Below are 17,540 nucleotides of genomic sequence, written 5' to 3' on the forward strand. Positions count from 1 at the left end.
ATTTTCAAAAACTTTAAGAATTATATTAGCTTATTTTGAATTATTAAAGAAAATAATTTGATTTTGGAAGCAGTTGGATTTTGAGTTAGTTTGATTTTGAAAGAGATTTAATATTAGGATTGGTTCGATTTTGTAAATGATTTTGCTGTTGGAAATTATTTGGATGGGACCCAAGAAGGGTGGCAAGGTCCGAATTTTAGGGGAGGTGCTACCAAAATTTTTAGAAGAATTTTGAGAAGTTTTATTTTGGTTAATTTGGATTGAAGAATTATTTTATTTGATTCTGATTTATTTAAGAAAAGAATGAATTATGTTTGAGTTTAAATGATTTGGTTTTGAAATGAGATTGATTGTCGCTCCCCTAAAAGTCTAGAAGCCTTGTCAAGGAATTTAACTAATAAATGATTATTCTTTTATCTTTTGAAAGAAGAATTGAGTTTGGAAAGAAGAATTGGTTTTAAGTGAAATGGTTTTGAAGGTTTTTGGACAATGTCACAAAGAGGAGATTTAATATTTGAATTACCGGGTAAGATGCAGTGGCATTGTCCATTTGCTCTGGAAAAGAGATGAAGAAGAAGAATAATAAAAAATGAGTTTCAATTATGAAATTGAATGAATATGATAAATTAGGATGATTGATGATGAGTATGCCTGCATTTTCTCTCTGGTTGTAAGGGTGACAGGGCCCTATTCTCTCTAATGGCGACAGGACACATAATCCCTCTAATGGTGACAGGGCACGTATTCCCTTAATGCACAATAGAGAGACAGTGTCAGGATTAGCTATCGGACATGTCGGGTTTTGCTATATAACTGACAAATGAGCTCATTAGCCATAGGACAAACATGCATCATACTTGTTTGCGCATATTTGTTCGTGAGTGTAATTCCTGTGATTGTGGGTGTGCTACATGATTGTTTGATTTCTGTGTTCTTTATTTGTTAATTCTAAATGTATTCTATTGCTCGTTGTTGTTGGCTATGGTAATAAAATGAACATAACTATACACCCTGACCCTACTAAGAACTCCCCAATTATTACCCCTTATTTTCACCTCTTTCAGCTACAGGTGCGAAGGTTTAATGCAGAGCTATAGGAGCATAGAAGATTATGTTTACAAGTCGAGTTGTTAGAATTTATTTTTCCATCGCCTTGTTAGTTAGATTTTTATTCAGATAGGTAGGTTTTGTAATTGTTTTTGTATGTAATACTATAATGTATTATTAATATTAAGTATGTGAATATGTGTTGTTTGTTCTTGTTGAAAAAGTTTTAAGTTTTTAGTAAAACCATCGATAGATTTACGCCTAAAGGATCATACCTTATTATTTAATATATGAAAGTCGTCGTAATACCCCCGTTAGCAAAGTGGCGCACCCAAAAGCGTGACATTCTGATAGTAAGGGTGTTACATTGTCAACCTGATGCCACTCAATTGATGAAAAGTAAATCTACGCAGTAGTCGACTTCCATAATATCGTATGCTCTGGCCTAAGGATGTTAGGATGGACTACTTGGATAACCTCAAAATCGCTATACGGCATACAAATAAACTACAACATGTCTAAAAGCCACATTCAGGTATTATGACATAAACATAACAACGAACCAGTATAATTGAAAGCAATTCACGGAAGGTTTGACTTACATCATCTACTCACAATCTGTCTAGTCTATGTCTGGTAGCGATGACCCGAGAACCCTTCTCGTCTGATGATGGCAAGTACCTACCCCACCTGGGAGATACATAATGATAAGCATTAAATTTAGGAAACAAATAAATCAAACTTGTGCACTATAAACCACATTCATGAAACATACTCACCTCGCCGCAAGCGGCCATAGAATGTTGTCGAACCCTCTAAGCCTGAATGTGGGGAACCTCCAAAATATCCAAGATAGCAGCAACGCTAGTGGCCTAACTAGGTTCTTAACATTCCGATTAGCAACTCGGCAGAAACACCTATAAAACCACGACAATGTGGCCGAACCCCAGCTACACTTGCCAAGTCCGTCGAGGTCAGCAACATAGGGGAGCCACCGTAAGTGAACTATGGCTCCAGACTTGTCGCCAAAAAGCATCATGGACAACATCATGATGTAACCACGTCCATAAACCTGTACCGTGGCCTCTGGTGTATCAACTAGCATAACTCTGAACTTGTTCTAGAACCAGGCATACAACACGATGAAGTCATCAACACAATCGTCAGGTGGAAGCTCACCAAACAACTCTTCAAACCACTTCCATGCAGACTTTCTCCCCTCCATCGACTGCTCAAAGTCACTGAGACATCCACTAACTGAAAATCCATCAATAGGGAGGTCGAATTGATATGCGACATCCTGTAAAGTGACCGTGCACTCCCTAACTGGCATATAAAACGTGTGAGTTTCGAGACGCTATCGCTCCATAAATGCACTAATCAGTGGCTCATCAAGCTTAAACCAATAATCATTCAGCCTTGCAACATGTAGTAATCCGACACTATCTAGGTACGGCATTATGCGATCATATAATATCATCTTCTGTTGTCGACGAATGCTCTTTACACATTGGGTTGGCTGATAAAACAACAATATACAGTCCCAACTCAACAATGCATCATAATAACAAAACCATATATTAATAGTGAAATCCACCCCTAAACCCCACAACAATCACTATATTCATAAGCATTGTAACCCTAACCACAATATTCCTAAGCATTTTAACCCTAAAATACTAGCAAATATCTAAATTACAAACTATATAGATTATATTAAGATAACTCCATATGTTACTGTCATCAACTATATAGATTGTAAACAAGTTTGACAACTGACCTCTTTGTTGATAAATCTCACAATGTGTACAATTCCGTTTAATCGGTACATGTCTCCTTCGTTCCTCGCCATGCTTAACAAAAACTATTATGGCCCCACCGTGCACTTCCCCCCTATGCCACCTACAGACACTTCAACCGCCACTGTTGGAAGATGTCGTCACCGTCCTCCACAACCCTGTTGGTCGTGGCACCGCCGTTGACCTAGGGGCTTCTTCTTCCTCCTCTGTCGTTGACCGCCTTCTTTCCTAACTCTCCTCCTCTCCAAGAGCTTCCTCACCGTCAATGGAGTAACTCTTTGTAACATAACTTGTGGGAAGGAATTCAGGAGTTCTTTGTATTCATAACTCGTGCTAAGGTATTGAGAATAGGTAGTAGCACGTAAATCGTGCTAGGGTGTTGTGAGGTAGAATTTTGCACATAAATCGTGTTAGGGTGTTGTGGTATAGGGATTTTCACATAAATCGTGCTATCCTAGGGTGAGTTAGGCTAAAAACACATAACTCATGCTATCCTGGCATGAGTTATGTTCAATTTGCAAAGCACATTGTCCTGCCACGATTTATGTGTTATCGTTGAAGGAGTTTCATGTATAAATCGTACTAGAATGTGGTGATTAACATATTATCTAACACATAATACCCTAACACGATTTATATATTAATAAATTTAAGACATTCACATTTTAAAATTTCATTTAGAAAATTTATTGTTTTTTTTATTTTATTTAAATAAAAAAAGCCTCTCTTATCACTGTAAAAACAATAATTTGTATTCTATATTATGATATTTTCTTCTTCATTCTTGGAAAGACTGTTTTCTCTTTTTATTCATCAAAATCTAAAATAAATAGGACCCTAATTTGATCTTCTCTATTTTATACTTAGTCATTTAATTTATAATTTAATTCATTACCTGATACTTCTGTATTCTGCATCAAGCATTGCAACCGAATAAATAACCCAATAAGTTATTAGGAAAAAACAAAGTTGCTACTTGTTAAGATATTGGTCCGATTTAGATAAATAATTTAAATAATTTTTTTTTTATAAAAATTTAAAATATAAATTTTTTTATTAATAGCAGCTTATAAATAAATTATTTTGTGTTTAGATTTTAGTTATAGAAATACTTACTTTAAAATTATAGTGTTTAGATAAATGACTCAAAAAAATAACTTTTTTTTTTTACACAAGAGAATGGATATTAAAATAACGATAATAACAAATACCTTTCAATATTAAATGTTAATTTTACATAATCTAATTATTAGGATTATAATCGATTAGACAATTAATTCTTTATTTGCTCTCTTATTAGTTTCATTTTTCTAACTCTTTCAACATTCGGTTCTCCCCTAAAACTCCTTCCTCCTTTATTGGAGTCAAGAACTTGCAGTAACAATTATAAAAAAATAGCAAGCTATATAAAAATAAAACCACATGCGACAAAATAGAATTAAAACTGGGATTCCATACCAAACAAATGTTAAATACAAATTTAATAATAAAAATAGAATGGTAGAATAATAAAAAAAAATCTAGAAAGGACATATATAGCCGGTGGTTTAGATGGAATATTATGTGAAAATAACGGTGGAGAATCAGTACTTCTAACAAATGAAACATTGCATGAAAATAGTGGTAGAAGGCTAATACTTCTAGCAGATAAAACATTGTGTGAAAATAATAGTAAAAAGTAAAAAGCTAATATTTCTAACAGAAATAGAAATAACTTTTGAAATGGAGAAAAGTCATATCTTTCTACTTTTCTAAACATATTGAATTAACTTCTCAAAAATTAAAAGCATTTCTCAAAAAATGATACCATCTTTGACGAAATGTATAGGTTCAGTAGTGAAAATTTTGTTCTCTTTGTGTCATTGTTAGCTATCTATTAATTAAATTCCTTTTTTGTGGAAAGGACTGGGAGAAAACAAAAATCAGTAAATTAAAAAATATCTTACATTTACTTTTTTTTTCTAGCACAATAAAGATATTTAATCTATGATAATTCGCTTCTTGATAGGAATTTTGTTAAACTAAGTTTTGATGGTAACAATTAAATTTCAAAATAAATTACGAAAAAAGATTAAAATAAAAACTAAACAGTATAAAAAAATAAATAAGTATCATAAATAATAATTTAATTGTTTCATAAACAATGGTAATTTCTCATACAATACTACTATGTTTTGAGTAATTTTCAAATGATATGTAGTGTGGTTTAGACATTATTTTTTCAAAAAGCTCCATTTAGCGTTAATGCAATAAACATTTCAATTTATCTGTAAGCACTTGAGCACCTAAATTAGGGTTGAATAAAATTCGAAATTGATTGTTTTATTATCCATCAAAACTTATAATTTAGCAAGCTACATAAAGTTGACCATTTCCTTTTAAAGAGATAGTTGCAGCTGCATTTTTTTATGCAACGTGGTTAGGGGCAATATTTGATATTATTATTAGTTTCCAGAAGGATTTTATGGCCAAATGAACGTCTTAAGAAACCTGCATCTCAACGTATAGCTTCCTAAAACCAAGAACAGAACCCCTAAAGGCTAAAAGTCCCAGTCTCCCAAATGAAATCATTACAAGCCTTTGCATTATGTACTTTCCCTGTGAACTATCGAATTTACCAAAAAACTCCCACCACAAGTAGTCTAAAAAAACTGTGCAGACTAATAAGGATGATAGGACACAACGCATACAGAGTGACAGAAAATTTGTCTCCTTTCTTTCCGCCTCCACTTAGAACGACAAAATTGGCAGTGTTGTACCTGTTTTTAACTTCAAACACATTTTTAACGACTATCGTGTATATAAAAAAATTAGCTATTCATATAAAATATATATTAAAATAAAAAATACATATTAAAAATAAGTTAAATAATATATACTTATACACAAAAATACTATGGTTACTTTTTTATTTGCACATAACATTATTGTATCTCTATTTGTGTCTCATGTTCCAACTACCGAGCAGAATCTTAGTTACTGATGCAAAATTAACCTGAAACTGAAATCATAGGGCATGATTTGTACTAGGTGTGAGAGAGACTCTGTACCCTTTCTTTGGAGGCATTCAACTGCTTGTTTCCTTGTTTCATGAGGCAGTTGGAGGCAGACCCAATCCAATAGGGAATCCAAGTCTTTTGCAAAGTCAAGGGAATACCAGTCAAGCAACTTTGGAATTATCAACTTGTTCCCCTTTGTGATGCCAACTGCCGCCTGTAAATACTCTCTCTTTGCTGCTTCTAACTCTTCATCAACTTTTGATGCTGTGTAAACCCTCACCTGAAGGAATAAATTTGTATTATCACTAGCGGTTTAACACACATTAACATATGTTTTAAACAGTTTTTTTTTTTTTCTATTATTGATATATAGAATAATATATATTTAGTTTAGTGAGCGAGAAAAGGTGAGACCATGTCAGAAATCAGAATTGCTCTTGAAAATAGAGGGTGCATTTTGTTGGATTCAAATCCGACCCGAATACTTCACTATTTTTAAAAGTCAAATCCGACTCTAAACAATTCGAAATATACCGAATTAATGTGAAGTATATATAATTTTATAAATTTTATACAGCAAATTAATAAAATATAATCTTTAGAGATTAAATTTAATAAATATTATATATAAATCATTTAAAGATAACATAATATTATATAATATAAAAAATATCAATTAAAGTATAATAATATATAATATTTTATCATTAATTTTATTATAAAATATATATTTTAGTTATATAATATGACTTTGGTTAGGGTTGGGTTGACCCGACACATAACCCAAATTTGACATTAAAAAACATGGATAAAAATAATAAGAAAATCCAAATCTAACAAAATATATTTTGAATGAGGACGGATCTTGCATGCCCCTACTTGAATTTGGTTGTCCAAAATCCAAATAGCTTGTTCTCACAGTCATTCGGATAATTTTCAACTTTAAACTTTCATCCTAACTTGATTTAAGAAAGAATAATGATAAATGATAAGAGAGCATACCGCAGGTGAAGACCAGCTTCCACAGGATAGTGCAAATGTCACTAATGGCTCACACCATTCCAGGCCGAATATGCTTCGTGCTTTTACCTCATCGTTTTTTCCCGCTTTGGGGCATGTCTGTAACAAGCCAAGGTGAGAAAGTTACGGATTTAATTTCTATAGCATTGTCCTTTATATATCACATCAAAAAGCAGAAGAGAAGATATTAGATTATTGCACTTACAAACTTCAGGTGATATGGCAATCTCAATATGAAGTGTTCTATTGTAATTGCATTGAGCAACTGGCCTCCCACTGTTATTGTTGCCTGGCATAAGCATTTCCATGTGTTATGAATATTCTTTCATTTTAACCGGAACCACAAGAAAAATTATAACATTTCATTTTAGTCCTAACTCCTAAGTAAATCATCGTTTTTGTCCTCAAAATAGTGAAAACTCATATGCACTTCTTTATGTAAAGTTGATAGTTAAGAACTATTATATTATAAACATATCAAATCATCTAACTGCTTCATGTAAAAGAGCCAATCTTGGGTATCACCATATAGATATCAAACTTACAACGACTATTTTGTCTATGGACTAATCTTTTTAAGATCAAAATAGTGGTTGACTCTTAGCATGGTTGATCAAACCAGTAGTTCGTTCCAATCAAATGAAATGCAAATAAGATGGAGTTTATTCTGCCATTTATCAGGATTTAAAATAAGTGAATTTGTCTCTCTCCATTCAAAATGGTGACAGATTAGTATGTCTAAGATTTTTATGATGAGATGAATTTTTCTGATAAAGAACCAGCGATATGAATTTATTCGGTGAGAAACGAATTTGTAACTTTTAAATTAAATCCTGAGAAACTATTTTGTTTCTATACTTGTAGTCAAGAATGAGAATATAGCTTTCCTTCCACAAGAATAAATATGTGTAGAAAAGATTGAGCCAGATCACTGTACCTTCTGCATTAGTGCTACAACCATTTCAGGACTCTCAGGTATTCCATGCTCTAAATATGCCTACAATATTGAAAACAAAAGGCATTTTCGGTACTGAGGATTTGTGACAAGCAAACAAAGGTGACATCTCTACAGTCTTTACCACAATAATGGGGATAGTAAATTAGGGACTTAAAAAAGAAAGGCTACTTACATTGAGCATGCAGGAATTATAAATGTTTATCCAGAATGCAAGTTTTTCCTGATGAGAAAGACCCTTCAAATTCAGAGAGGCAAGCCTCCCAAGCAGGGACCTGATCATGTAGGGAAAGATTAGAATATTAGATAGATACTCCGGTCGCAATAACTGTCTAGTTTTAATTATGCATACATATTCAGGATAATCAGGAAATGATAGATAGATAGATAGATAGATAGATAGATAGTAACTTGCAACATCAACTTTACTTACTTTAATCTATGGGTACTTGTTGTTCTGCTGAGATCAACAGAGCCTTTAACCTCACAAAATTTTTGTATGGACCAACATCTGTTGTTTTGGATTCCGAACAGATACCATAAGGATCACACAACTGATCTTTTTCCTTGCTGCTTTCCCTGTCAGAGTATGGTGGCGTTCTCGGCTCCATCAAAAAGTCATTGGATGTTCCGATTAAAAATATGCTACACAAGCACTTAACAGTATCCTCTGAAATTCTGTTAGGGGTGCTATCAACTTCTACCACCTTATCATCTGAAGACGAAGTTGATGAACTCTGTGCCATTTCTTGATCTGCTAATCTCCAATCCAGCTGGCAAGCCAAAGAAGCAGTTGTCTAAGCAACATGAAAATCATATACAATATTCATTTGAAAATCAGCTTGTTTAGGTTCAAAACAACTTATAGACAAATGATTCCTAGAGAAGTCATTTATAAAGAATACTCACTCATTGTCCAATTTTAATTACGCATATGGATTACAAAATGATTAAAAACATCTCCAATTTAGATGGCTTAAATTGATTGTACGAAATTATGCTAATTAACTATTCTTAGATTATGTTAACTCTCTCACAACATACTCTTTCCCCATTTCTTCCTTATCAGTAGGGAAAAATGAAAAAGTTAACGAATGCTGCTTAACTTTCTGAATAAACACATTTTTTAAAAGACTGATAATTATATTGGACAATTACGTTTATTATCTCATCTGTTCTAAACTATCTATCACACTTGCGATGGAATGAATGGAGTTACGGATAAAAAAAATATAAGAAGAAGGAAAGAAAGCAAAGGAGTTTACCTGTAACTTGAAGTGATCCATGCACTTTTCAGCTGATTCTTGTTTCAGTGGAGATTTCTTCATAGGGATATTGACTTTGGCAGTTTTCTTTTCCGGTGATTGCTTATCCTTAACCAAGTTACTAAACAATCTATTCTCTTTTCCTTTTCCCTCTTCTGGAATAGATGAAAATGACTCTTGTTTTCTGTGAAACTGCCTCCCATTGACTAGCTTCCCTGTGTGATCGGTCGCAACGTCAGAGGAAAACAGCTTCCTGCTGGAAGCACTTCTGGCAAGAGAAGGCTGAGGCCTTCCCATTGTCATCGAATGAAACTCGCTCTGCGAAAATGACTTGGATCTTTGATGTTTTGAGATTCTTGCTGTGTTTTGCTCAATAGAGTCGTTCATATTTTCTGCATTTCTCTTGGAGGAAATGTAAACAGCTTCTTGATATAAACCTTGTCTGAAATTCACAACCTGTTCTTCGAGCCGAACCACCTCCTCCTCCAACACTGCTACTTCAGCCAGAAGCTCTAATGTCTAAATTAACACATACAAAAGAGTCCTAATTACTTTACCATCTATCATGTAAGATACTTCCTTTGTTCCATAACATCTGTTACTTTGAGAATTTGATCCGTCCATAACTCAAATTTATATCTAGATGCATTAAGATGATCAAATTTCCAAAGTGACAACATTGTGGAACTGAGGAAATAGAATAACCATAATATAATAAAACTCCACTATGATTCAGATGCATTATCTCATTGTATGAAACACTTCAATCAATGTATGACTGAATCTCTATTGTCTTTAAGTTTCACATATAAACAGTCCTATTACTTTCACATGCATCATATATGATCATGCCTAATGTTTGCATTCGAATACACACTTACAAACACATATTAGCTATACGTCATTTGTGAGAAGAAGAAGAAGAATTGGGGTGTGTGTGTGTGTTTGAATGGGAGCAAAGTGAACTAACCAATTTATAGAGTGAATTGAGACTGTTAGATGACTCGTTTAAACTGCAACGAGATATCTAACAAAATGTAACTCTTTTATATAAAAAAATTCATGATATCTGTCCCTTTAGAAATTCAATTTGTGCAGTGGTAAACGGACTAAGCTGGAGGATGATAATACAAATGAACTCGTGTATGATTTGGACACAACGATTTCAATAACTGAAATAGTTGGATCAATGAAGATATAGAGATACTAACATATGGAGGAAGATAAGGAGGAAGACGAGGTAATGCACCCAATGGTCTTGTAAATGCTCTTTCTAGGGCTCTATGAACATTCTCTTCATGCTGGAGCTTCCTCTTCAACTTGTCTAACTGAAAATTGAGAAAAGCAATTCATTCTTTCATGGAACTGAGATGAAAGAATGAACAAAAATTAAAACAAAGATTATATTATAGTATATGATATGATGAGGAAGATTGAAATACATCTTGTATCAGAGCCATTTTCCTTTCTCGATTAGATCGACGAACATTTTTCGCGGCTTTCTGAGAAGCCATTGTTCTGCTGCTCCCTCTAATAGTATTTTCCATCTTGTTCTGCTTTCACACATTTCACAAATAAACAAATCTATAAGCGAGAAAATTAGAAAATAAAAAATAAAAAGGAGAAAGAAAATAAAGAGCAGAACTATTCGTTTCTTGAGGGGAGTTAAAGAACCGAATTTTTCAGATTTGGGTGAAAAGTGCACAACTTTTTCTGAGTTAAGCAAAATCAAAATTCCATTCTTGCGATTAAGTTAAGGCTTTGGAATATCAAGCTTTTGCTTTTCAACTATTCAGAAACATTTGAAAAAAAATAGAAAATAAAGAATCTAGAAGACGAAGAAGAAATTACTTTGGAAGCATTTAAAGGTGCTTTCATGGAGTGAAGACTGGTGCGTGCTCTGGTATTCATATTTTACTTCTCCACTTTCCCGGAAAACGAGAAAGACAATATATGTAACAATGGAATATCTGAAACCACTGCTTCAGTTTATATAGCTTAAGAAGAAAACATGTTCAAAAAATTGAAAGAAGGAGAAGAAGAAAGGATAGGAAGGGAAGTAACGAAGGTTTTCTATATACAGAGCGGGAAAATTGAAAGAACCTGAAACACAAAACAAATAAAAATGACAGCTTCTGCAGCCAAAGGTTTTTTTTTTCTTTTACTAATTTGTTTGTTTATTTATTTAATTGAATATTATATATATTGTTATAATAGCGAGAGGTCTCGGAGAGAGTGAAAGACAGAAGGAAAAGACGAAAGGTGCAGAAGAAGGAAGGAAAACGACGAAGGCAAGGCAGTTGTCAAAGCTTCTTTCTTTGCCTCGTCTAACATAAACCAGTTGTGTTTTGCGTTCCACACTAATTCAATCACAAATAGACAACTTCATATATTCAACTAAAGTTTGACCGTAAAATAAGATTAAGTATTAAGGAAAATATTAGGGATTTTTTTTGCGACTAAAAATATTAGAGATTAATATTTTTTATTAATATTAATTAACATTTTTATTAATATTTTATTTTTATATTATTAAAATTGAGATTTAGAACAATTCTAATAAAATATTTTTGAAATATGCTTTTGATACTAATAAAAAATAAATTTATTTAGAATTAAAATTTGCATTAGAATGAATAGATGAAATGAAACCACTTACTTTAAAAAAATAATATTACTTCAATAAAAGATTAATATAATTTTGTTATTTGTATAATTATTTTAATAGAATAATTAAAAATAATATAAAATTTAGAAAAAAAAGATAAATAGGTCCCTGACCTTTTGTCATGCAGACATTTTCGTTTTTCACCATTGAAAAATATTTTTAAGTCTTTGACCTTCACAAAACTTAGACGAATCAGTCCTTAACGGAGGCATTTGGATGGATCAGTCCCTGACGGAGGCATTTGGAAGGAGGGACTGATCCGTCCAAATTTTGTGAAGGTTAGAGACTTAAAAGTATTTTTCAATGGTTAAGGACAAAAAAATCTGCGGGACAAAAGGTCAGGAGCTATTTGTCATTTTTTCTAAAATTTACGTTGAAGTGAGACTAAAGATTAGAGTAATAAAATTTTATATTTAATATCAAAATTATTATTATAATATATAGTTTCACAAATATTGATGTGTTATTTTGTGAGATAAAAAAATTAAAATAAAAATTAATATCATAGTTGCTCTTAAAATTTATGATATAGAATTTAATACTCAAAATTTAGAGTATGACTAAATATTGAAAAAAAATAAATAAATTTTGTTGATAGTCTAACATTGTCCAAAAAATAATGAATGTCTTTATCTTTTAATGATTGTGGCAAGTTTAAAAAGCACCTTTTATATATTATTAATTTTTATTTTTAATGTTTGAATTAAGCTTTAATTAACTCATGTATTAATAATATTTGGTTTTGAATTATTTTTGTACCTTATATTTAGTTTATATTTTAAAATCAAATTGTTATAATAGACGCAATTAACGTGTATGAGTAGAATTAAAATATATTTAAAAATTTAATTTTGATGTATAAAATAATATTTATATATATGTCACATCAGTAAAAATAATTATTTTTTATATTAATCTCGTAAATAGTTATCTAAAAAAACGGATGTAATTATACAATTGTGTAAAATATTTTATACTATTAGTATATTAAAATTAAACTTTATATTTAAAATATTATAAATAAAATTGATATAAATTTAATATTATATATATTTAAAAAAAAATTGGAAGACAAAAACACACTTAAAAGAAAAAAAAAAACTGAAAAGAAAATAAAACTGAAATTTGTGAACGATACTTTTCTGCTTCTATGATGCATTCGTGCAAGTAGTGGTCATTATTAGTTATCTGGCTGCCTAAAATAAAGGCATGCGTACAATACAGTCAATACTAGAGTCTATAAATTAATATTTGGAATTCGGACCTTTAAATATAGGTATCTATATAATCATAGACTATAATTTAATTGATAAGTAAAAATAAGGTATCCAAAACTGAAACACTAAATTAGATTTACTGATATTATTTTTCTATATTTTATCATTAGCTAGAAATTTAGGTGCAATCAACTTCATATAAAGTTAATAATTAAAAATTATTAGATAAAAATTTAATTAAATAAATTAAATTATTTAATCATTCTCAACTATCAATTTTACATAAAATTAACTACACTTGTATTTTTTCTTTTATCAATCACAAGTTTCACCACCATTAAAAACATGACTATACTCTGAATAATGAATTTACTCTTGCCATTATAAATAATTATCTAAACTAAAACAAAAAAATATATAAACCAACAAAAAAAATTAATAACAAATTTAATTTTAATACACTAACAGTATATATAAATATTTTATATAATCAGTTTAATTATATTAATTTTTTTAAATAAATATTCAAATAGACATAGTCAATATAAAGAGTAATTATTTTGGCTAACATAATATTATTTATATAATTAGATATACATATAAATTATTTATACTAAAATATATTAAAATTAAATTCTAGAAAATTATGTAAACAAACAAATTATTTTTAAAAGAAAACTTCAGTTAATATTACACTTATTTTCTTTTTTAAAATTATATTATTATTATTATTATTATTATTATTATTATTATTATTATTATTATTATTATTATAGGTAATTAAAGGTTAAAAAACATTAATTTAATACCACCAAATATTATAAATTAGACAAATATTTTCTGAATTATTATGAAACGGTGGGATTATTTAGTCACTTTTTGCTAGAATTAATTATATCATGATTTAAAGTTTTTTTAGGTTATCATTATTACTCTTTACTGTTGGACGTATACTTTGTCTTTCGCATGCTTACTCGTGCACACTTATGCATGAATTATTTTATATCAATAATATTAGAAAGATAAAAAAAAAAGGTCAGAATTTATTTTATTTAATGTATAAATATTAAAGAAAATAAATTTAGACGATTTTTTATTAATTTTTTTAGTTATCAAACGTTTTTACTTTTATATATACTATAATAATTGATCATTTAAAAAAAAAAAAAAGAGACAATAAAAAATTCATTTAAATTAATTTAAAATTATTTTATTTTGTATATATATTTTAAGTATTGTTTAACTTATTTTGTATTTTTATGTTTTATTAAAATAATTATATAATATTAAATATAATAAATATATAATTATAAATATTATATGTATAAAGTAATAAATAATAACTTATAAAATAATTTGAATTATTGTATCCGTATCAACACTAATAATTTTATTTCGGTAATTAATTTCATCAAAACTTCTAATGCATCATGGTTTTATTCTAAACCTGTTAAACTTTAATGATGTGAGTATTAAAATTATAAAATTTATATTATTCCGCTTTTGTTTGCTGTTTAGGGATTTATATATCAAGTAAAATTATTTATGTAGAACAATATAAATTTCATGTATTTATTCTTTACTGTACAATGAATAATTAATACAAAAATGTGACTACTAAAACTTTAAATTGGGAAATCTTTAAACATACCATATTAAAGTAAGTATGATTTTCAATAACTTACATAAATGAAAAGGTAACACTCAACTTGATATTTAAAATTTTATTAAAATAACTTTTGATTTTTAAAAATAATTAAATTAATTTTTAAATTTATAAATCGTGAATTAAGTGTATCAAAGGTTCTCGAATAGACGAGTATTAAGATAGGAAATAAGTTTAAAAAGTGCAAAAGGCTAAAAGAAGTGAAAAATAAAGGATTTGAAAAGTAAACTGACTGATCGAAATAGTTTGTATTGAATTTTAAAGAAAGCGATTAAAATGCCTTCGATTGGATCAAAGGGCTTTTGGCATAAAACTTAAAGATACTGAAGCGTAAATTGAGCAAATAAGTAAAAAAAAACTTTGAACGTAAATTTGACAATGAAATTAAAATATGCTTTGAAGATAAATCGGACAGGAAAAGTAAAGTTTGCAGAAATTGAAAATGGAAAATTAAAGACATGGAAAGAACCTTACAGAAATTGAACTCGAATGCAGACTCAAGAATTATATGGGATGTGAGTGTACTTGAGTGTATTTTTGAAGAAAAGTTCCAACTCCTATTTCCTAAAATTTATTACTATTTATAACTCACTTTCATAACCGACCATAGCTTGTATGGAAATTCTTAGGTAACTGTTCCCGCTCTTTTACTCATGAGCGTTACTAGTAAATTCCTAACTCAGAGAAAGCCTTCGACTTCCCTACTCGTGTAACTGCTTGATTCTCCATTCGAAAGACTATTCGATTCTTCATTCGAGTAATTGTCCGATTTGTCAAAGTATTGAAATTGAGCCCGCGTCAAACAATTTCCACTTAACACTTGCACGTGTCTCTTTTTGGCCTCTACTTTTTTTCCTGATCCTTCACCAGCATTTCGAATCAGCTTAATCTTTCGAAAATAATTATTTCGACTAACACTATCATAAAGATTTTATAATTGTCTTTATATGAATATGCATCTTTTTTATCATTAAATGATGAATGGTAAAATTTAATTTGATATATTATAAAAAATATTATTTTTTTAAAAAATATGATCAAACAAACAAAGCACACTTTTTTATACAAAATTCTTTATAAAAAGATATTTTAACATCTTCATTTGAATAAATGCCTTGTTATAATACTAAAGTGATATCTTCAATAATAAAGTTATGTTATTAAGATTTTAATATGATCAAATATATAAGTGTTATAAATTAATTAAGTAGACTCATTTTAATTAATTAATTTTATATTGGTATTAATACTACAATAAATCTAATTAGCTAATTTAAAACACTTATTTGGTTATATATATATATATATATATATATATATAAGTTTTAGGCACATTATCTTATTGTTAGAGATGACACATTATAATGTAATGTTTTATATTAACATTGTGTTAATGGCCGTTGAATTATGAATGAACCAATATTTACACTTTGTAAATTAAGATACCAACTTAATTATTTTTAAAAGAGTGAACTATTAATTTGGTTTTTATCTATTTTTAAAATGATAACGTGATTTCTCAAAATAAAAGCGATTCGTTTTAAATTTTTTATTTTTGTGATATAATGTGATTTCTGTGAGTATTTTTTTCACTACAAGAAAATAGAGTTACTTTAACATTTTATTTTTTAACATCATAATTAAATGTCAAAATTAATATATATTTTTGACAAATATCACAAATGTCACTATGTTTTCTTGATGAATAATTTGACCGTAGAAAATTACTCCTCAATTTTGATACTCATTTGTTTTCAATTTACTCCACTATTTTTCTTTTTCTTTGGGCTCTGTTAATTTTGACATCACACTGTTCTCAGTTTAGGATTATACTACTCATTTTTTATCTTCAAAATCTCAATTTATTCTTTAGTTTCAAGATCTCATTTCATTCTTTGTTAACATTTTTTGTTGAAAATATTTTATAGTCAATAAATATCAAAATAAATAGTATTTTTGACAATTAATAAGTATCACAGAAAATATGTTCTCAAAATTTTCTAACAAATTATTTTTTACAGCCAATATTTATCAAAATAAGATTTAAATTTTTTTCACAATCACTTATATGTTAAAAATACTATTTTTGACAAAATTTTTATTAACATATTTTCATAGTTAAAATAGTATCAAAATTTGTTTTTTTGACAAATTTTAATTTTCTTTTACACATTATAACCCTAAAAAATAATCTATATTGTTGTAGTGTTTTTTGTTAATTTTAAATGGAAAATACTGACGTGTGTCAAGTTCAGAAATGAACAGGAACTTTATTGTCTCTAAATTCAAATTGGTTTAAAATTTATTTATCTTTATTCTTTAAATAATATATTTTTCAAATTATTTTTTTATTCATTATATTAATATTTTTTTAATAAATTATTAAATATATGGTATAATAAGTACAAATTAATTAATAAATAATTCATATTTAAAATATTATTTATTATAAAAATAAATAAATACTTTTCAGATATAATTTTTAAATATATAAATAATAAATATTAAAATACAATTAATATATTAATAACAATCTTATGATATATTATTAGTAAGTTAATACATTAATAACAACCTTATGATATATTATTAGTATTATGATTTAGATAATTTTCACAAAAAAGTGGAAACTAATGAATACATTATTTGATATATAGTAAATTTTTTTTGAGTAATAACAAATTTAATTTTTTTATCTCTTTAAACTAAATTAATAATTCTATTTGATATCTTTGCACTGAAATACACTATCAGTAGACTAATAATACTAAATAAAATAAAACATAATATATATATATATATATATATATATATATATATATTATGAAGACTATTTATAAACTCAACAAACTCAAAGCATCAATAATATTATTAATCTATTAATAATATATATTGTGATAAGGT

General features: G+C 28.7%; 1 pseudogene; it reads right to left on the bottom strand.

The window, feature by feature from the left end:
- Positions 1–5,646: 5,646 nt before the first annotated feature.
- Positions 5,647–11,447, bottom strand: LOC112720448 (uncharacterized; annotated as a pseudogene).
- Positions 11,448–17,540: the final 6,093 nt, after the last annotated feature.

This window comes from Arachis hypogaea, chromosome 11 (assembly GCF_003086295.3).
Source record: "Arachis hypogaea cultivar Tifrunner chromosome 11, arahy.Tifrunner.gnm2.J5K5, whole genome shotgun sequence".
Taxonomy (NCBI): domain Eukaryota; kingdom Viridiplantae; phylum Streptophyta; class Magnoliopsida; order Fabales; family Fabaceae; genus Arachis; species Arachis hypogaea.